General features: G+C 39.0%; 1 protein-coding gene across 2 annotated transcripts in view; it reads right to left on the bottom strand.

Annotated features, from left to right (window-relative positions):
• LOC6048655 (methyltransferase-like protein 9) overlaps window positions 1-19,960 on the bottom strand; it is a 73,019-nt gene extending 53,059 nt beyond the window's left edge. The window contains exon 1 of one of the 2 annotated variants that reach the window (XM_038263670.1): window positions 19,732-19,960. The gene's annotated coding sequence lies outside the window, so the exon portion shown is untranslated. The remainder of the gene's footprint in view (window positions 1-19,731) is intronic. The other variant, XM_001865506.2, reaches the window with a different exon arrangement.
• Window positions 19,961-22,660: the final 2,700 nt, after the last annotated feature.

The raw sequence follows: 22,660 nt of genomic DNA, 5'->3' as shown, positions 1-22,660 counted from the left end.
TTTCATAATATGATCACACCCATTAATTTTTATTTAACATTTTTGTAAACGGTTTTTTTTATTTATTTCACAGAGTTTCCGGTCTCGTCGCCGACCAAGAAGATTTGAGGTCTTCCAACATCAAGAACCTGACGGCTGCAAAATATTTCGGTGTGACCAGACTCGTTTAGGCCGGTCAGTGACAAGAACGCCGGCGGTGGCGCTGGAGCCCAGTTTCAGGGACAACGATGCTGAGCAGAAACTACATCTAGTGACCAATCAGAACGTGACGACCATGAGTCAAGAAACGCTCCAAAACCTCTGAAGACTCGATCAGCCATATCCTCCAGGCCCGTTCCAGGTCATCCAACCACGCGCACAGCGCTGCATGGCCAGGTAGTGAACTTTTAAGTTTGCCGGCAGTTTCTTTGCTCACAACAAAGAGTTCATGGATTGGAAAGTTTGCCAATTGCTCCGTAAACATCCCAAGCTGGTTTCACTCAAGGTGCAGGAAAATCTCCATCACCACTGGGGCCAAGAGCGGACTGCACCTGTTGCTTCAGGTTTTAAAGCACGAGCTGTGATCCACCACAACCATGTTCATCGTGACGAACCTACCCTGACACAATATCTTCTGGAAAACTCCCGGCAGAAGACAGAAGTCTGCAGGTTGGCAGGTGCGTGTTTTCGGTGACCGCAACAATTTATGTGGACGAGCATGCCACCCACCCACACCCACATCCAGCCACGAGATCAACAACCAGAACGCGGAAAACGGCAATCGTTTTAAATTGCACCCGGTGAACTGCACGTAACGTCTACCTGGAGAACAAACGCAAGCGGCCACAGTCTCGCTTCTCCAGCATGGGTCCGATAACCGGTCAGCCTTGGCCAGCAAGAAATAGTAAGTTCAAAGATCTTTTATAATATGATCACAATTGTTTATTTTTATTTATATTTCCTTTTGAAATTTATCTCACAGAATTCCTCCCTGCGAAATGTTCCGGTGTGGTCAACCTGCTGAGAACGGCACAGATTCGTTTGAGGCGGTCAGTTGTTCGCCAAAACTTATCCCGGAAAAGTGACCGGTATCTCCGACGCGTGAGAAATGCCACGATCCTGGAGCTGGCTTCACTGTAAAGCGGTCAAGTTCCGGTCGATTGAATCTCGTCCAGCTCCAAGATTGATAACGGGACCACCACCTCCACTGCGGAAGTGGCACAGCGCAGGAATAATCGAGGGCATGTTGAAGGAAATCAACAGATGACTGCTTGGCCGTGTGGGGCAAGTTCGAGGGGTTTGGTGCAACGAGCCGTCCACGAAGATGAATCTGCTGCAGGAATTCCAACACATGGCGCTGTTCAAATTGCTTGTGGTCAACCGGAACGAGGACCAATTCAGGGTACCCAATCGTGGTCACGAACAATAATTCCAACTGGTGAGTTTGTTTTTGAAGCAAAACATTATGTTTGCTAATCCCAGTGTAATACTTTTTTTCTCATTAAATAGGCTGATGCCGTCTGGAACCAGCACGCGGGGCGTTTATTGATCAACATGTTCCCTCAGAAAATACTAACGGATCTGTGCGAATCACCGGAATTACTACGTGGGATGAACATGGCACAGAAAGTGCCCTCGGAAAGACGCTACTCAAGAAGACGGGCACGATGGGTGATTTTCTGCACTATGCGCCCAGATCAAAAGAACGAAAGTGCAGGGACAGAAACGAAAGTCAGCACGAAGCTGGTCGAACGATGACTTAACAGGGCGACGGAATGACGATTCGGGCCATTCCGCAACAGAAAAAATATCCCAACCCCGGACTCCCGTTTTCTGGTGAGTTAACTGTTTGGCTTTAGATAAAATTAAATTCAAATTTCTAATTAATCTTTTCAGAGTGTGAGCGCGGATTACTTTCATACAAAGTACCCTGCAAAGTAGACCATCATAAAGTGCACCATGGGCGGGTCCGCCAAAGCTGCTGTGTGGTTCCAGCGAGGTTTTCTGAACGCCGCGGCGTCGTGTTTCGCAGAATATCTCCGTTACGCAGACAGACATTTCCCCAGGAATGACCGACAGTAGTATCCAGCCACACCGAAAGCAAGAGAGGAACCAGTAACTACTGGAACAGTTCCTACTGACTGGTTGGCATCACGGTGGCGCCGAGACTTGCGATTGACGTGGGACATCTGGGAGCGCGCAGTTAGACCACCTCGGAGGTGGCGTAGGTGTAGTCGGTGGCAATGGAATCAGTGCCACTGAAGGACAGGTAGAACATTGATATTGCAATCTTTCAACCCAAGCTAATGTTTCCCTCTTCCAGCTCAATAGTTCCGGGTGGTTCGGAAGCGGAAGCCATGTGTGCTGTTCAAATCGCTGGTTTTCAACCGAAACGCGGCGTTAAAACCGCCTGTTCCGCCTGTAAACAGCAACCAAGCGGGCCCAGGTCACCAATAGCAGCAAGTTCCGTTACCGCCGCAATTCGGAGCGCTGATGCCAAAACCGTGGAATACGAAACAACAGGGGCGGAGGCGGATACAACAGTATGCTATCGAGCTTCTTCTCGGGCGGTAGGGCCGGCGGTATCTCAATTCATACCAAGTAGGCGATCGCGGCCCTCGCGGGCAAATGCAACCTCTAAGGTTGGCCAACTAGCAGCAGCGAGACCAGCACCGGGATCACGACGGTATCCGCGGGACTCTTCGGCGGTGGCGGCTCCGTTCATGTATTCGTTCAGCTGTCTATCATCTCGTCCTGGATGCTGCAGCAACAACTTCACCACCAGGAAGAGGACAAGCGCATGGCTTGGAGTCGCGAAGTGGAACCCGAGCAGGACCGAGTGGAGCAAAGCAACGCGAACGGCAAAACAGTGAATCGGCCGTTCATCTACCGATGCCGCCCTCGCAACGGATTGGCTACGTCGCGTCCAAGGTCCATCTCAAGTTGTGCCGCACGGAGGACCAGCGAAGGAAGATGGAACCCAAGCAAGCCGCGGCCAGGAAGCTACAGGAACTGGAGCAGTAGCTGAAAAGTAAGAAGGTTGAAGACAGAGGATCGGTCCAAGAAGCGTAAGCTAGAGCAAAATCCTTCCGGAAATAATCTCCAAGGAAGTCAACCGCAGGGTAGCTGGTTACGGTAGTCGAGATAAGACCAATAATCGTAGCGCTGCCAGCAACCATGGTCCACCGGCCCAGAAGCGTTCTGTTGCGCAGCAGTACGGTCAACCGGCGGGTCAGAAGCGCCGTTAAATGGATCATGGCGATCGTGACCGCGGTGACATGGCCCCCCGGAAGATCATGAAGCGTCGCAATGACACCGAGGAGGACGATTGTTTCAGCAGCAGTGGCCGGGAGTCCTAGCGCAAGATAAACAGCGGCCGTACCACGTCGCAGTTGAATCGACAAATATCGGACAAGCTGGAGTCGTCGAAGGTGAAAGAGCAGAAGCCCAGCGAACCTGTTTGGCTGATGTCGGAGTTTTTGTAGGATTCGGTAGAAGCTGCGGAGGAACGAGCAAGTCACTTGAGCCTCGTTGGAAGTGATGACGGATAAAAATAACGCTTCCGGATCGGAAGCTGGCAAACACGACAACGGCAGTTCGTTTGCGGACCGTACGGGTGCACTCGATTGTGCTCACTGATAACTATACAAACTAGAAGTTCGGTTTTTGAAGCACGGGACCTGCAATCCCCCACGGTCACTTCCAAGCTGCCGGAAGTTCCCCCCTGAATCTTGCCGAAAGCTGCCGTTTGACCAGGTGTCCAGGTTTATACGACCGCAAAAGTTAATGTCCCGAGCATTCCAAAAAGTTCAATACCCAGCCACACGATTCACGAATCCCGGAAGAATCTTCAGAACCGTGTTCCTAGGATTTCTTCCCCCTCAAAAGTGGCCAGTACTAGTTCAAAATGCGGTCCACATTCCTAAAAATAATCACTCCAGCCGCAATCCGGAATTGTCACGCGTGACGGCCAAGGCCTTGCAAGTGCCCTCGGATTGACGCAGCATGGAACAGATTCCAAGGACGGTCCCGGCCCTACAAGTGTTCACGAATCCTTCAAAGTAAAGTTGCACAAAAGAACCAGGTCCAGATCAATCGTAACCGGTTCACGTTCCTGGAACTTTTCCCCCGCTGCTATCCGGAAGTGCCACTTGGGACGGCCATGAACTTGTAAGTGACGACGAAAGCAACGCTGCACGGAAGTGGCCCCGGCCCTGCAAAGGGTCCCCGGAACAACGCTGCGCTTAAAAAGGCGGGTGAAATGCTGCACAATCCAGATTGACCGGATTCGGTCCCCATTTGCCTGAAGTTTTTCTCTCCTTCCTTTAAACGGCTTTCAAGTGGAAAATGTCGGAAATAATCGGAAAATCGGAGTGCAGACTTATTTTTAAGTTTAATTAACTTTATAACAGGTGCAAAAGTGCCTGCAAAGAACTAATTTTCTGCGCAGTGTCTCTGGCAACCGGTGGGGTGCTCATCCTTCTGACCTGCTTCGACTGTACAAGACAACGATACTCTCGGTACTGGAATATGGCAGTTTCTGCTTCCAGTCAGCTGCGAAATCACGCTTGTTGGTTCTCCAGCGGATACAGTACCGAAGTCTTCGCATTGTCTTGGGATGCATGCACTCAACTCACAACATGACCCTCGAGGTCTTGGCGGGAGTATTGCCTCTGCGAACTCGTTACTACGAACTGTCTTACCGGTTCCTGATCCGGTGTGATTACAGGAATAAACTGGTAATTGACAACTTTGAAACGTTGCTGAACCTTCACGTTGAGTCTCGGCGCATGCTTCTATACTATGACTTTATGTCATCGTGGGAGTGGAGCCCGAGCACAACGGTACAGCGCACGCCTCCGTTAACCAGCAGCACCCTGATTGGCTTCGACACGTCCATGAAAGCCGATACTCGCGGTATCCCAAACCATCTTCTGCGGGGAGTTGTACCGTCGATCTTCGCATCAAAGTACAACCATGTTCCTCCAAACAACAGATTCTTCACCGATGGCTCCAAGCTCGACGGCTGTACGGGCTTCGGTGTTTATCATGAATCTTATCAACTGTTCTTTAAGCTGAAGGACCCGAGTTCGGTTTACGTCGCAGAGTTAGCCGCGGATTACTGCGCACTGCGAATCATCGAGACCATGCCACCTGACCACTACTTCATCTTCACCGATAGCTTTAGCTCCGTTGAGGCTATCCGGTCTCTGAAGCCGACCAGGGAGTCTGCGTTTTTCCTCACGGAAATACGCAAGACTTTAAACAACCTGGCGGCTCAGTCCTTCAGCATCACGGTGGTGTGGGTCCGCGCTCATTGCTCGATTCCGGGTAATGAGAAAGCGGACTTGCTCGCCAAGAAGGGTGCTGAGAGTGGAGACATTTTGAAAGGCCAATTAGCCTACAAGAATGCTACGGTTTGCCGAGGCAGCGTGCGCTTCTGGATTGGCAAAAACAATGGGACGACGACACCAAGGGACGTTGGATGTATTCCATACGACCTAAGGTGCAAAGAAAAGCCTGGTTCAAGGGAATGGACTTGACGCGTGGATTCATCAGAACGATGTCCCGCCTTATGTCGAACCATTACTCGTCCAAGGCTCATCTTTACCGTATCAACATGAGTGATACGAACCTTTGCGACTGTGGGCAGGGTTATCAGGACATCGACCATCTCGTATGGGCGTGTCCAGATCACCATGTTCACAGAATTAAGTTGAAAGATACCCTTAGGGCCCGAGGAAGACCACCAGAAATCCCGATGCGAGACGCGTTATCTCAACTAGACCTTGATGTTCTCTATCCGATCTATCAGTTCCTCGTAGATTCCAAAATATCCATTTAGTTTTCTTCCAGTTAGTTTTCCTTCAGTTAGTTTTCCTTTTGTTAGTATAACTCGCCTTCGCACAAAGCCGTCGTTTCTGGATTGCACCGGAAGCAAAGCAAGAACGCCCCAGCAGCTGGACACCGAGTTGCGGCTGAGGACAAAAGAAAAGGCCAGCAGAGCCAACCAAGACCCCAACACAATCCCCCTTCCCATCCCACGCCTTGTCTTTAACATCAATCCCTTCCCCACTAACCCCGAGTAGGCCGCGGGTAATCGGCTTCCCTCCCACTAACATTTACACACAAGATCCTCTGTAATTATTAAGTCAAATGTAATTACAAAAGCCAACTCGGTCCTAACCATGTCCCAGTACCGAAAAGGACCTAATAAAAATAATTTTATGAAAAAAAAAAAAATAATAACTTTATAACAGGCAAATTTATAACAATAAACAAAGGAAATTCAAAAACGACTGTTTTAATAAAAACAAATCTAATGACAGATGACAGAAAAAGAAGAAGAAAAACACAAAAAACAGGTTGATGCGCGTCCGATTTTTCACCATTACGTCGTTCTTACATCACCCCCGCACGTAGGCCTCTCGCGATGTTCGAACAAGGTTGACAGGTTTACGTTTCGGGTGCAAAATACCTTGATTCGGGTCTGATGCGTGTCTCAAAATCAGACCCGCATCGGCCCCTGTAGGCCTGATCGTCGCTCTTACGATCAGACCCGATCGGCCCCGTATTTCTTACTGGGTTATGATGAAAGCAAAGTATTATGATGATATTATGGGTATTATGAATGATATGAATTCCAAAAGAAATAAAAACGCAATTTTCACCAAAAGAATATTTTTAATCGTACAATATGTTTGTACGTTTCTAATCAAACAAGCGTTTATGACAAACGCGATCATAGCAAGCTTCCCAACAACGCACACCGCGGTTTTGGTTTTCTAGTTTCGGTACGAGCCCTTTTGTGTGACTGTGTTGGTGTTTTGGTTCATCGTACCAGCGCACCAAGAAAACAAAACCGAAAAAATTAAGTCTACATTTGGGCGATTTTAGGAGCGCACGGGAAACAAAATGATTGTAGCCGGATGAATGTCCTATGTCACAAAGGTTTTTGCATAAACATTGGACAGTTATGCAAAAACGGACAGGGCAAAAGAAAACGAAAAGCTACGATATCTTACATATTGAAGGAAACATCGGTAGACAAGCTACTACAAAATGAGTATAAGTCGAGCCACAAAATATATGCGCCAGCATTCTCGCGCCAGTATTCGAAGCTCAACTTGACAACTTGTCGACTTGGCGACGAAGCGTCAAAAATCGATGCAGTGTGATTTTTTGACGATTTTTCCGATTAAAATTCATGCTGAATCGACATATTTACGAAGATGGAAGTGACGTCCTGCCTTAAAGTAAAACCTATACCTTTCTTTAGTAAGAAAGGCAAAAAGTAAATCGTTCTAAAAATTGATCGGGATTGCCGATCGATGTCGAATTTGTTTCAGATGCTCACTCATGGTCTGTACTATGAATGTAGCAAGAAATTTCGAATAAAATCAGAAATGAAAAATGTTGGCGAAGGTCAACAGGTGGGCTTTTACCTTTTTTTGGGTTTTTTTTTTCTTATGGTAGGTCAATCAAATGGCTCTAACTCCAGAACCATATTATGAATCTGGATGAAAATTTGGGAGGTTGTAGGGCTCGAAAAATGCAATTTTTGAGATAAATAAAAGAAATGAAAATGAAAAAATTTGACCAAATTTCATTTGAAAACTGTGTATTTTGCTGAAAAGTCTGGCCGCATCCGAAAACAGATGGATATTTCGAAATTTGCGCGGCAACTCGCCCAGGTTCAGCACACTAGCTTTCATCTGCATTCAGAAGAATCGAAATCGGATTAAGGGAGCTGAGAACGGCGCGACACAAAATTTTGCAAAATTTTACCACATACTAACATCACTCGACCTCCACGGAATTTATTTTCTCAAAATTCGAGGGTTGGAGATAGACGAGTTCTGTCATGGTGAATCGATAGAGCGTCAAAAATCGATGCAGTGTGATTTTTTGACGATTTTTCCGATTAAAATTCATGCTGAATCGACATATTTACGAAGATGGAAATGACGTCCTGCCTTAAAGTAAAACCTATACCTTTCTTTAGTAAGAAAGGTAAAAAGATGAATTTTGCTCACTTTTCATAATAAACAGATATGTTTTGTTAACAAATTTGGCTTTAAACAACAAAAAAAACCTAACAGACATTTAAACACATTTATTTCCGAAAAAGATCAGAGAAAACGTTTCAAAAACCACTGTAAACATAAGAATAATTTAAAAAAAAGTAATTTTGAAGCACATTTTTCTATATTAATTAATTAAATGGTTGACCGAAACTAAACAATAGATTTGTTTACAGTTGCTGATAAAACCACGCATGTTTATTTAAAAAAAAAATGTTTTGTTCTTGATTTATTATTATAAAATATAATTTCAAACTGCAATTATAATGCTTCAGTTAAGTACAATTGACTACAGTTTTGATTAATTATATTTTTTACGGCTTCAGCATTTTGGGTACAGTCATCCCACATATTCGGAACACTTTTGTGATAATTTATCAATAGCATGCCAAATGCAGCTCTTCGCTCGACCCTTCTATTTTCAGGACCTTTATTTGGACATTCTCTTGCTATTTCACTAGTAAAAGTAGTACTTTTTAAACAAAAAACTGCATTTCAAGAATATTTTATTACGAGCAGCAAAAAACTGCCTCCAAACTGCCTGTTTCATAGTTGTGGTTTGTTATTGTGCCTTCCACAATTGTGGGACACCTGAATTTAACGGATATTTTTACAAAAAAAAAAGTTATCAGACCATTGATAAAACATCACTGAGCTTGAGTTTCACTGGTTGCAGTGTTTGAAGTCATTATTTTGTTACAAATATGTACTCCTGGAGAGATCCAAAGTTTGTTTACATCCGTAAGAAAAAAGTGTTCCGAATTTGTGGATTTCAAGGGTCAAAGAAAAGCTTTCAAATGAAGTAAAAGCGAATCATTAAGTTGAATAATCGATTTGCTATGATTTTTTGAACATTTGCCGATCTGTAAACTGTTCCGAATATGAGGGATGACTGTACTTTTAACATGAAACAGCTATATTTATACCCATAATTTAAAAAAAAAATGCGTTTAGGTTGATAACAACAAGCATTTATTGTATTTTTAAGAGAAACTTTTGCTTAAATACACAGTTTTCTTCATTTTTGAAAGTTAAATTAACAGGGGTTCACTTTTGGAAAAGTTTGGATTTTCGTTGTCCTATATTGGACCCCCCTAATTTTTGCTCGAAAATGAGCAGTTCTTCGCTTTTTTTGTAAAGTTCCTTAAACTTACATTATTTCGACTTGCTGAAGTTAAATAATCAGTGAAAATATGATTGGATAGTTAATTCAATCATAAAATATAAATGCAGTTTTGTTGTGAAAATGCTAGTGGCCATGGCTGATTTCAGATGCCGAACTCGAAACACTTATTTTGGTGAAAAGGGCAATTCAATGTTAGTCAATATTTTTTCGAATGATGCTGAACATGCCAATGAAAAGATTTGTAGACAACAACACGCTTGAAATTGTGATTTTAATGAATTTTTCATCAAAAACCCTTCAGAGGGTCCACTGTAGGAAAGGGGTCCACTAATGGATAACGTACCCTATTACATTGGTATCCAGGTTTTTAAGCGAAGATGGCGTTCGAATGGTGAACGCCCGAAATGTCAAAATCGCGCAGTAGCACCAACATTAGAAAAAAAAAATGTGGCTGTCATGCCATGGCACACTTGTTCCGTAATGTTGGTACCACTGCGTGATTTTGACATTTCGGGCGTTCACCATTCGAACGCCATCTTCGCTTAAAAACCTCGATAGTAGTTGTCCTAAGCTGAGATGAGGAGTACCCTTAGAAACTGTTTAATTCAAAGAAAGATTTTGGTTTTGAGCGAATAATTCAACTGAAGAAAGAACATCACATTTCTTCAATATTTTATTTTGTTTTATTATTTTAGTGTTTTAATGAATTTGAGCATGAATCGTTTTTAAGTTTATAAATTGATTTTTTTAGAAGTAGATTAACTTAAAGTCAATGTAACTTTTGCCAACAAAAAGTTGTTTATATTACATTGAAAAACTGATGATCTATGAAACTTGCAATATCAAATGAAGGGAAATTTTATTTAAATATTTAATGAACCTCTTAATTATTTTTGACATTAAAAAATATTGTTGACTTTCAGTACATCATTTTATTAACAGATTGATTAAAAGTTATTAACAAAAACATAAAAAATAGATAAGACTGTTATCCCTTAAAAAATAAACAATGTAACTGAGTTTTGTGGCATGTGGCAATATAAAATGAATATTTATGGGAAAAAATCAATACATAAATCGATTTAATTTAAAAATCAATTTTGATAATTAATTCAATTTATACGCAATCTTTTTTCACAGTACGCTTTCACTGTGCGCGCACACTCTCTCTCTCTTTTCGCTTTTCTCCCACTTGCTGCTTACGCTCGCACACACGGCGAAATGTCAAAACAGGAATCAAAACAAACCGGTGCTGTGCGCAGCGCCTGTGTTTTTTTTTGTTTTGTAAATCGGGTGGGCAATTTGTGGCGATAGTCGTATGTATTTGTGTTTGTTTATGTGTAGTGAGTAAGGGGAAAGTGGAGGTTGTCGTTTTACCGCGGAAAAGAACGATTTGTAGTGAGAATCTTGTGTGTTTTTGCGTCACCAATTTGATGCATTAGAAGAAGGAAAACTAAGTAGATTCACCACCGCCAGAGTGGGCCACCAATGGAAACTGAGGCTTCAATTCGGTGTGGAGTGAACCCGGCAGGTTGTGCTGTTTTTGTTTATGTGTTTTATGTCGGTAATTGCGTGTGTTTTAGTTTGTTTATGTGAGTGATGTGGTTTGCAAAAGAATTTGGAGGAGGTTTTTTCGCGGTCGACTTTTGCACCTGTCACAGAAGAAGTCAGAAGAGGAATCCCCGTTGCCGGTATGGTCACCATCATTCAGCTCTACGGAAGCTCTACAATCTTCAGATTCTTCCTGTGGCAGACGGTGCTAATTTTGCTTCTTTACAGAAGCATCTCGCGGAAGAGAAGCTTTGCAGTCGCAAGGTATTATTTAATTTTTTTCAGCCCCTTAAGTTTTTGTTCTGCTGCAGCTTGTCCCCTCCGTCATTTTTTTTTCAACCTCTGAAAGTTGCGTTTTGTAACTGTGTCCAGCGGGACGGGTCCTACCTAGAGGGTGACGATTCTCGAGATTTTCAATTTCCCGGGAATCGAGAGTTGAATTTAACCATTTCCCGGGAATTCCCGGGACCCGGGAATTTTTTTTTTCTATGGCAATAGTGGCAATAATTCAAAAGGAATTGTAATTATATTGTTTTTTAATCAATTAAGTTACATTCAATTCATACTTATTCTATGAAACTTCAGTATCCTCTTTATCTGAGGAACTATATCTACCTTTTGATTTTTTTCTGAATCTGCAAATATAAGATCGATTCTCCCGCTTTTTAGGACTCAAAATTGTAGTTTAAAATGTTAACGAATCTTTATTCGCACTGAGTGATTTTTCAAAAGTTTCACAAGCTTGTTGCATGAACTTCTTATTAGATGTTTGTGAAGTAAAACAATAGCTAATATATAATTTCCCAGTATCGGGATATTTGCAATATGATAAACAACGACGAAAAACAACAATGTGAACTTTTTTTTTTCTTTTTATGGTCAACTGTAAATATTCATTGAAGAAATATTTACAGTTATCAGGAAAATCCGAATGTTCAAAATTGGTGGACCTTAACTTTACAAAGATTGACAGAGTGTTTTTATCCAAAATATAATTGAATATTAAAGTTGACGTGAATCACAAAACAACTTATCTACATCAAAAAAGAATTAACCTTGGTACAGCAAAATCAACTTAGGTACTTCGAATTAAAAAAAAAACATATGGGGATTGCAAGATAGGATATCAAAATTGAACTTATTTTGAAAAAGCTTTTCCCTCTTAGAAACAATAAATAAAAATAATTTAAAACAACTTTTGATTTCATTTCTGGGAGTAACTGCTAAGTATGCTTCAAGAAAAATGTTGGGGTCCAATTTTTTTGGCTTCTCTCAATTATAGTTATTGAAATTTTTGATAGGTTAAATTTTAAACTTTCTGAATAAAAAGATCAGAGAAGCAAAAAAAAAACCTTGTACATCGAACATTGAATTTCCAATGTTCTAAGCAATTTAGAATTTTTCAAATAATTTTCTAATTAGTTTATATAATTTTGCTTGAATATTTATAAGTATAAAATTTCCCGGGAGTCTCGACCGAATTTCCCGGGAATCGAGAGGTCCAAAAATGGTCGATTTCCCGGGAAATTTTTCCCGGGAATTCCCGCTCGTCACCCTCTAGTCCTACCTATTTAGCAGCATCATCTTCCACCGGAAGATTTAAGGGCCTCCATCGTTCCGGTAGCCATAATTTGCATTGGACAAATCCGGTAATTTCGACAACGGAATTCTCGTTTTTATTCAGATAAGTATTGCTTTCATTTTGTAGTAGTTACATTTAATAGGCGGAGTACCTTTACAAAAATGATTTGGATTTTCATTGGGGAATTGATACTTTGTGTTCTCTTCTCTTTCACAGGACAGAAATTTCAGGACAACCATCATCATATCATAGTATTCATCATAATGAATTTTTTGGATGGATTTAGAGATCATTTACAAGGTATGTTAAAAAATATTGTTATGTGAACATATCACTGTCTCGTCAATTCTCGTTTGGTTTTTTTTTTTAAAGATAATGGTTTTAATTGAAAACATTCATGGTGTTAATTTTTGAGATATTACCCTTAAAACTACCATTTAGAAAAACTTCTTGCAAATTGTAATTCTCGCTTACTTTTTAAAAAGGTCCTATGTAAATAGGAAACCCATGGCGCATTGGTGGTTTTTAAAAGTAATCTAGAATTTTTGATTGGCAAGAATAAAAAGGAATATAAAATTATGCAATTTAGCATTTCAAATAGAAGATTACACCAACTGTATGATTAACGATTTTTTCTTTCGTATTCATTCATACTTTCGTTTTGCAAAATCATTTTCAATCAAAGTCATCTGGTTTATGGTACCCATGACTATTAATGTTAACCCCAAATCAAACAAAACAATCAATTTTATGTAAATAAATTAGACTCTAGTACATTTATATATTTTCAGAAAATAAAAAAAACACCAATATATCACTCAATTTCATAGTTCTTTTATGTTTTCAGATGACAGTTTTCGACATTAAAAAAACTTCTTGTGACTATTTTTTTGTAAACAGTGCATTGGGCTTAGTCCTTTTAAGTTTTCTGTCGAAAAATACCATCTGAAAATAAAAATGTATCATGGGAAGTTGCGAAATATGGATTTCTTCACAAATCACAACTTTTCATGATACATTAATGTTTCTGGATGATATTTTTACGAACAGTTTTTTTCAGGAAAAAACCTGAACTTGTCTTGATTTTTTTATGTTTCTGGATGATATTTTTCGCACCAATTTTTTCAGGAAAAAGTAATGTAATTTTCTGATCGGGAAAGCAATTTCCGTATTACTAAAGTAAAACTTTCAAATAGAAAATGATTTATTTTTGTCTCTTTCAACGTTCAAATAAAAGTTCAGACTTTTATGCCAAAAGTAAAAAAAAACAAGTTTTGCTTAATCTTCCTTAATATTAAACGGGTATAAAAAAATACAAGCTGAAATGCTGATATTTGGCGAAGAATAGTCAATACCGCAAAACTTTTCACCGACATTGAAGTTGTATTGTTAAATCTTATAATGATTTTTTTTGGAAACATTTCATCGCACAAATTTAATGGGATTGTGGAGTAAAAGATGATCGAATTGTTCATCTAGCGCTCACATTCGATTCCAGAACCAAGTTGCCTGCCGGTATGGAGATCAAAAATACATAGGGGAGAGTGGGGAGACTTGATCCCCTTTTTTTGTATCGCACATAACTCTGTCAATTTCTCACAAAACTATAAACTTTTTGCATGAATTGAAAGCTTAAACATTCATCTATGTTTGGCTTATAAGGATATTTCATCAGATGAACTCTTCGAATCATGCCAAGCGTTTTAAAAAAATATTTTAAACCGGCATTTTAAAAATGTTAGGGGTAACTTGATCCCCTTTCAACATTTTGAAGAAATCTTAAGCAAAATGTTTCTTATTCATCCAAACTTTTAATTTTCTATAAGTCACAGCAATTTCACATAAAACCTGTACGTTTGTGTTCAAAATATAACAAGTTTAGTATGTTAAATATTTAAAAACTTAAAATATTATTTTTTAGCCCAAAATTAAGCATGTTTACAAAAGCTGGAAATTTTTGTTTACAAAACTTTTGATAAAAGGTTCAAACTGCAGTAAGTTATGTACAACTATACTAAAGGAAACTATGTATGAAAACCCAGCTCAATTAATTAATCTTGAAGCTGATTCCAGTGACTGTAAAAATGCAGGGATCAAGTCTCCCTAAACGCACTTTTTTAAACAATTGATTGTAAAAATAGTTTGACGATAAATTTAATATCAAATGCGTAAGGGTTTTGGAGTTGATAAGTTTATCAAACAATTCATGCATAAAAAATATTTGTTTGAATAATTTTTGAGTGTTTTCTATACATATCAATACAAAGAAAAAAGATCTCTTGGATGTTTTTGTAGCTCGTTTTAGAAAAATGTGTGTAATTGAATCTAAACATTTTTTAATTTTTTTTCTTTGTTTTCTACAATGAGTTTTAGTTAATTTCGCACAACTTTCTAGAACAAAGCTAATTGTTTTACCCACATGCTGACGAGATACAGGCTTGGGATCAAGTGTCCCCGGGGATCAAGTCTCCCCACTCTCCCCTACATAGAGTAATCTACGTGCGCGTATTGTGTATTGCGTGTACGTACACGAAAAAGATTGAGGTTAAATTTTGTACCGGCCAGCAAAACAAATGGCGTACTAGTGTGCGTGAGAGTGGGCTTAGATAACTCTATACATTTCATCGCACAAATTTAATGGCACATGTCAGGAAGACGTTTGGCGAAGAAGTGTCAATCCCTGCCAAACTTTTCGCTGACATACCATCTTAATGAAACCAAGACATTATCAACACTACTAAACACCATAAAATTTTGACAGGGGCAACTCACAAATACTAATGCATGGACTAGTTTCAGATAGGGGCTACTCACGAATACAACTGCGTGGGCTAGTCAGGTTTTAGTGATAGGCGAGTCTAATGTCACTTAGCTCTCCCATCACCAACACGACATGAGAAAACGTACCGTTGAAAAATTTCTAGCAAAACAATGCAAAAGGGCCGTTGTGGGTTGTAAACAAAGAGTGTATCCCTTTCAAGCCAGATGTAAAATCCTCTAGCATAAGCAGTCCCAAGTAACCATCCAGCACTAAATAACAGTCACTGTTCGGCCCTTAATGCACTTTCACAGCTGCGAGTAAAAGCTGAACGGTTTTTACGTCAGCACTACCAGCTACTATAGTGCTGAATAGTGGCCGCTTTTGGACTTTTCTCGGCTGTTTAGGTGCTGGCCCCTACTGTTTTTCATCCAACCCTGCACAAAACGTCAAAAAATGAGAGGAGAAAAAATGTTGCTCTCTCTCCCTTTCCTCCCTAGTCATGCAGGCTACAAAATTCCGGTCAAGGCGTTCGAAATTAAACACTTTTGTCTTTTTCATATATCCGTGAGCCAATATATAAATATAAATTAGATTAAGGGAAATGTCTAAAAAATAAAATTTATAAAAGATATACAAAAGAAGATAATTAATATTTAAAAAATGCTGTTGAAAGAAGTCTGCTCAATAAACTGGTAAGCAAAACTCAAAATATTATTTTCAGGAATCGGAGTACGTTGAATAAATTGAATCAAATGCAATGAAAGTGTGTTGCCAAAAGTGGTTGTTAAATTATTGCAAGCTTGGTAAGTAGCATTATTGATATTTCTTCTTTCCTCATTATTATTACATTTATTTACGTTTCTTTTTTTCAGTTTATAGCCGAAATTAAGGGTCCTCGTGGCGCAGGGGTAGCGGCTTCGGCTGCCGATCCCGATGATGCTATGAGACGCGGGTTCGATTCCCGCCTTATCCACTGAGCTTCTATCGGATGGTGAAGTAAAACGTCGGTCCCGGTTTCTCCTGTCTCGTCAGAGGCGCTGGAGCAGAAATCCCACGTTAGAGGAAGGCCATGCCCCGGGGGGCGTAGTGCCAATAGTTTCGTTTTTTTTTCCGAAATTAAGAATTTTGTATAAAATTGCTAATAATTTTCATATGTTTATTGCAGCAAAAGGTTCACTTTGATGTAAATTCTGTGCCCTACCACAAGAAAAAATAACTAAACCTGAGACCGTTGTAGATAATTCGCGATTAAAAGCTCCATAATTCCGACAGATGGCGCAAAGCATCGAAGAATGACGATTCAAATTTTCGCTGTTCGGTTATACAGGAATGCAAACTTAAAATTAAATTTACAGCTCTTAGAACAACTTTTGAGAAACCACACGGAGAGACCGTGCCCAGAAATTTTAACAATAAAAATTGTTGATTTTACTTTCGTAAATTTTAACAAAAACGTACTTGTTACTGCCAATTTTCAGTTAAAATAACCAAAATTCAATATTAATTTTATAACCCGTTTGTTGAAAATGCTAAAGGCAAAAAGCTAACAGATTTCCCGAACTCGAATGAACGTGCTCGACTGTTAGCTTTGGTTTTAGGAAAATCAAAAATTTTGTTGGTTGAATATAATTTACATTTGGTTGAATATTTTAAAGATGAACTTGGGTTTGTTTACGTCTGTCATTTGAAGTCAGGATTCGAACGAGAGCGGTCGATTTGTTGAGTTTGTGTCGTTAATTATGAAGTGAGAGAATGTGAAAGGTGAAAATTACACTATTTAGCTAATGTTGAAGTGGCAAATCAAAGTGTTGCAACTGGGGAGGTGGAATTGGTGAGTAGGTTTGTTGATGATTTCTTTGCAGGTGAAGAGCAAGAGGACGACCTTCGCCATGAGGACCTCTAATGCGAGTGAGTTGAACACGTTATAAGAATGTTTGATGGAAAGAGAGGGCAATAAAGGAAAGGCGGGCCGACTCTTCACGGATAGAGCAGCCCGGGCAAATTTAACAAAATGTTGGTTAATCCAAGTAAGTATGGGTTTATTTTTGCACAATAATTTATGTGATGTGATTCTTATTAGAAAACTGAATCATTAAAAAGCTTCGTGCTTACGACGGATAAAATCTTAATGAACCATTCTTTTTTCAGAATCATCAATTATAAAATACATAAAAACACATGACAACATAAAAAAGAGATGAAGTAAAATAAAAAAAAAATATATAAAATAAATAAAAGAAGAAAATTATTATCTTGAATGTTTTGTTGCAATACGTCTGCTCAATAAACTGGTAAGTAAAACTCTAAATATTTTTTTCAGGAATCGGAGTAGGGGAAATCTACCCATTTTAATCCTAATAAGCGGTCGTGTTTGAATGATGCTGGATAATCTAGAGTCTCCCTTGAATTTTACTAAAACCAAGTACACCAACGAGTAGAGCAAGTTTTTGTGAACATTTCTGTTTATTTTCACTTTCACTAAAAGTTATTCTATTTCTTTACCAAGCATTTAACAAAAAAAAAATTCCCAATGGTATTCTAATCGAGGCGAATGCATTGGGCCACGCCCATTTTTCTAATATCGGCTTAGTTCTTTTTTCTTCCAACACTCTGTCGAGTGTTGCCATTTGCGCTGACAGTTCAAACGAACACTCACGAAAAGTGGCATTTATAGGGAAAGTTTCCTGGCATCGCTGGCTGTGCTGCAGGTGGTGTTGACGGCCAGCCTTTGTTCTTTTTTGCCTTCGTCTCTAGCTCGGTTTTCTTCAGCCTTCGATTTGAATGCAAAGTGAAAATTGAAACGTCAAACGACTTGGCGCGTTTGTTTTTTTGATGGCGCTTGCTAATTTATTACATATTTCGGGATTATTCTTCAAGTGAGTGACTAAGTAACGGTCAAAAGAACATGTTGCCGGTAGTTGGAAGCAATTTCATATCTTAAGCGCCGTGAAAAAGTAAGCGAAAGTGAAAAGTTAATTTTGGCGATATTCATTAAGCGCTTGAGGGATTCTCGTGTGTGTCACTGTGTGTGCCAACAAAATGATGAGAAGTGGTCTCGCAAAATACAAATTATGATCAAAAGTGCATTAAATGTGATCTTTTTGGCCAGTAAGTGGCATACATTTGCGTGCTTACTCGAGGCGGTGCTGTTGCTGGTAAGTTTATAGCCCAAATAGTATTTTTGGAGCACTAATCGAGCATCAAACTCTCCATATGACGAAGATAGGTGTTTGATTGGAAAGGGTAGATTTCCCCTACGTTGAATAAATTGAATCAAATGCAATGAAAGTTTGTTGCCAAAAGTAATTGTTAAATTAATGCAAGCTTGGTAAGTAGCATTATTGATATTTCTTCTTTCCTCAATATAATTACATTTATTTACGTTCCTTTTTTCAGTTTATAGCCGAAATTAAGAATAGTGTATTAAATTACTAATATATTTCACATGTCTATTTGCAGCAAAAGGTTCACTTTAGTGAAAATTCTGTGTCCAACCACAAGAAAAATAACTAAACCTGAGACCATTGTAGATGATGATGACTTATTGGATGATTGCACAGTGATGGTAAGTGAAATTGTATACAACATAATAAAAATATAAGCATAAAACTTGGTGAAAATTTTGCTCGGTTTCTATTTTTAAGGAAATCACGAGAACTTAAACATCTTTTTTTAAATATGTTTACCAAAAAAAGTAATTTGCTTTTTTATATATTTTTTAGTTTAATGCAACGTAACATGTTTTATAACAACAGTTAAAAAAGTTTAGTTTTGATGCTTTTTAACAGTAATTTAACAACTTCATGCAAAAAAACAAATTTGTACAAAACGTTAAATTTTTGGGCAGAATAAATGCGAATATTAAAACACTCAGCATTAATTTGTGAGGCATTATTACAAAATTTACTGCAAATCTAATAAAAATATTGCTAACAACTGCTAGTTATTGACTACATGTACAAATATTTTCTGTATTCAAGTAAGACATTAGTTAAAATATAGCTAGAAATTCGGCCCAGCCTGTATCGTTGGATAATTAAAGAAAATATATATCAACACTTGCATAAATTATGTCTAATTAAGAAATGTTTTGTTATAAACCACTAATAATTTGCTGCATGCAAAAATATTTCGGTTGATACAACAAAAAAAATTGTTGAAAAATAGTTGAAAAATATTTCACAGCCAGTTTTTAACAGAATATAATAACATTTTTAGTTAATTTTCTGAAAAAAATATTCTAGCAGTTGACTGCTAGAATTTTTTTCGGACATTTAACCAACAAAAATGGCAATTCCAACTATTTTTTTAGTTAATTTTAGTTACTGGTGGTCAGCAATTTCGGGTTAACAAAATCAACAATCGATTGTTGAAAAAAGCTGTGTAAAAAATAACCCATACTTTTAGTTAAATTAACCAAGATTTTCTTGGATTTGCCCCGGCCGGTCTCTCCGTGTATTATTACACATTTCCCTTGTTATTTACCTATGCTCGTGATTAAGTAAATATGGTAGGAATCACTAAGGATGTTTTTTTTTTGTAACATCTTGGATCTCAATTAATTTTCCACATATGCTCATTTGTAGCGTTTCGTCGAAAAAATAAATAAATAAATAATTATTCTAGATAGTTCTGGGTAAGTACTCACTTTGCTATCAGCTAATTTCGTTGAACTCCTTTCAATAGTTACTTCTATATTACTTTTTCAACACAACCAATTCGCTATGGATTTCCTATGTTTAATGACCTTTTGAAAAAGTAAGTGAGATTTCATGAAAGCTTAAAAGAAGAAAAAGATTGCATTAAGGGTTAATAAATTCGAATATCTGGTTTGTTTAATAATTATTTTTGTCCCATATTATTCGGATGTCAAGACTGTCAAAAAATGTCAAATTATATTAAATATGAACAGGTATCATGGATTTATCTTCCCCAGTCAGCGCGTTCCGTTTGAATTCCGCATGAGCGAAAAAAATTCGTTTCGCAAAACGCAACAATACAGTCAGCGTGTTCCGCTTAAATTCAGTTAAAGGTCGTTTGAAATCGTGATCAAATTCCGTTTCATTTCCGCTGCTTCAAATTTATACTCCAATTCCTTATGTTTTCGTTATTCGCTAAGGGGTAAAGTTGTCATCCTGTGTATGAAGTAATGATTTTATAAAATTATACAGAAACTTCACCTAGTATGGTTACCATTTGTGATATCGCTGTTATATTGTCATAACCATTTAACAAAATTACGACGATACCATTTCCCGAGCAGGGGTAAATAACACGGGAATACCAAATTTTGGTATTACTTGGGCAAATAACAGGGACCAAAATGTGCCCTTGGTTGCCCAGTAATAGATGGTAAAAAACCATGAAATCATACCAAAGTCTAGTATGTGGAAGGGCACAACAATACCAAACCATGTTATTCCAAGGGTAAAATAATACCTCAAAATAAAACCATTTCAATACCAAGTTGAGGTCTTCTGGAGTTTTGAACATTGCTTGAATACCAAAACTTGGTATTGCCATGGTTTAATTTTTAGGTATTCCCGCGCCCTTGGAAAATCCGGATTGGTGCGCTGGAAGTGGGGACGCGAAGTCGTGATTATGCAGGTTAATTTTTTGGTGTGCTTTTGTGTCGCTGTTAGTATGGGGTGAGTGATTGTGGTAATCAAATAATAGCATCATTGGTGCGCTGGAAGTGGGGACGCGAAGTCGTGATTATGCAGGTTAATTTTTTTGTGTGCTTCTGTGTCGCTATTCGTATGGGGTGAGTGATTGTGGTAATTGAAGAATAGCATCATTGGTGCGCTGGAAGTGGGGACGCGAAGTCGTGATTATGCAGGTTAATTTTTTGGTGTGCTTTTGTGTCGCTATTCGTATGGGGTGAGTGATTGTGGTAATCGAATAATAGCATCATTGGTGCGCTGGAAGTGGGGACGCGAAGTCGTGATTATGCACGTTAATTTTTTGGTGTGCTTTTGTGTCGCTGTTTGTATGGGGTGAGTGATTGTGGTAATCGAATAATAGCATCATTGGTGCGCTGGAAGTGGGGACGCGAAGTCGTGATTATGCAGGTTAATTTTTTTGTGTGCTTTTGTGTCGCTATTCGTATGGGGTGAGTGATTGTGGTAATCGAATAATAGCATCATTGGTGCGCTGGAAGTAGGGACGCGAAGTCGTGATTATGCAGGTTAATTTTTTTGTGTGCTTTTGTGTCGCTGTTCGTATGGGGTGAGTGATTGTGGTAATCGAATAATAGCATCATTGGTGCGCTGGAAGTGGGGACGCGAAGTCGTGATTATGCAGGTTAATTTTTTTGTGTGCTTTTGTGTCGCTGTTCGTATGGGGTGAGTGATTGTGGTAATCGAATAATAGGATGCCTTACTGAATTATTTGTGTCTTTAGAGTAATTTTCGTTGAGTAATTGGTGTTTTTTTGTGATTTTTTTTGTGATCTTAATTAATTGTTTTGTGATTTTCAAAGCCCTTCCTATATCATCGTTGATCGGAAGGCACGGCGTCGGGTAAAATGTGTATAATTTTTTCGAATAAGGTTTTATTTTTTATGGTGAAAAAGCCATTTCTATATAATGATCGAAAGACGCACTGACATTTTGGATTAATTAATAGTGGAGTGAAATAATTGTGAGTGAGTGATTTTGTGTGTTAACCAGAAAGACCTTCCCATAGCATCGTTGCTCGGAAGGCTCGCCGACGGGTCTGTTATGAAAGTCCTCCCCATAGCATCGTAGCTCGGGAGGCATCGAAAAGCCAATACCTTATCCTACTAACCCAAAAAAATAATAATCACGTGATGCTTGAAGGAGATGCTGTGGATTCAACGGTCTCAAGCGGTATCAACAAGTATATAGCGAAAAACTGTGTGCTTGATGAGTCTGCAACTTAAACTATCAGACTAACATTCCTCCCTTTCGTTGAACTGCAGGCTTCTTGGGAGGGCGCCGGTATTGACTAATGAAGTAGGGATCTTCAGAGGTTAAACAGTGAACGGATGGTTGGCTCCCACTGATCATTTTTGATTCATTGTTTAACTTCAGCTGATCTGTCAATAACGGAGTAGCAGCTCATTGGCAGTCAACCATGCTCATGCTCATGCTCATGCTCATTCCCGCGCCCTTGGAAAATCCGATTTTGGCATTCCTGTGGTCTTCCAAATACATGATTTTGGTATGATTTCATGGTATTTTACCATCTATTACTGGGCAACCAAGAGCACATTTTGGTCGCTGGTATTTGCACAAGAAATACCAAAATTTGGTAATTTCATACCATTTTTAGTGCAACAGTTGCAGTTAGTGAAAAAACGGAAATGATCCATATGCAACAGCCGAATCTACTCACGTGATGATTTGTTCTTAGTGATATTCTTCACCACATTGAATGCATTTGTCATTGATGAACGGCCTGTGCTTGAAGTTCTTGAAGCTTCTAAAAAATAACAAGATTGAAAAATAAGTGTTATTAAAATGAAACTGGATTGAAATTCACCAAAATTCTATAATCTGTCGATTAACTCGTTTTTCAAAGTATTTGGTTAACCCAACTTAGAGAAATTTCAAC

Source organism: Culex quinquefasciatus, chromosome 3, assembly GCF_015732765.1.
Source record: "Culex quinquefasciatus strain JHB chromosome 3, VPISU_Cqui_1.0_pri_paternal, whole genome shotgun sequence".
Classification (NCBI taxonomy): Eukaryota; Metazoa; Arthropoda; class Insecta; order Diptera; family Culicidae; genus Culex; species Culex quinquefasciatus.
The sequence above is the reverse complement of the archived record's forward strand: the minus strand, read 5'-3'. Positions and strand labels throughout refer to the sequence as shown.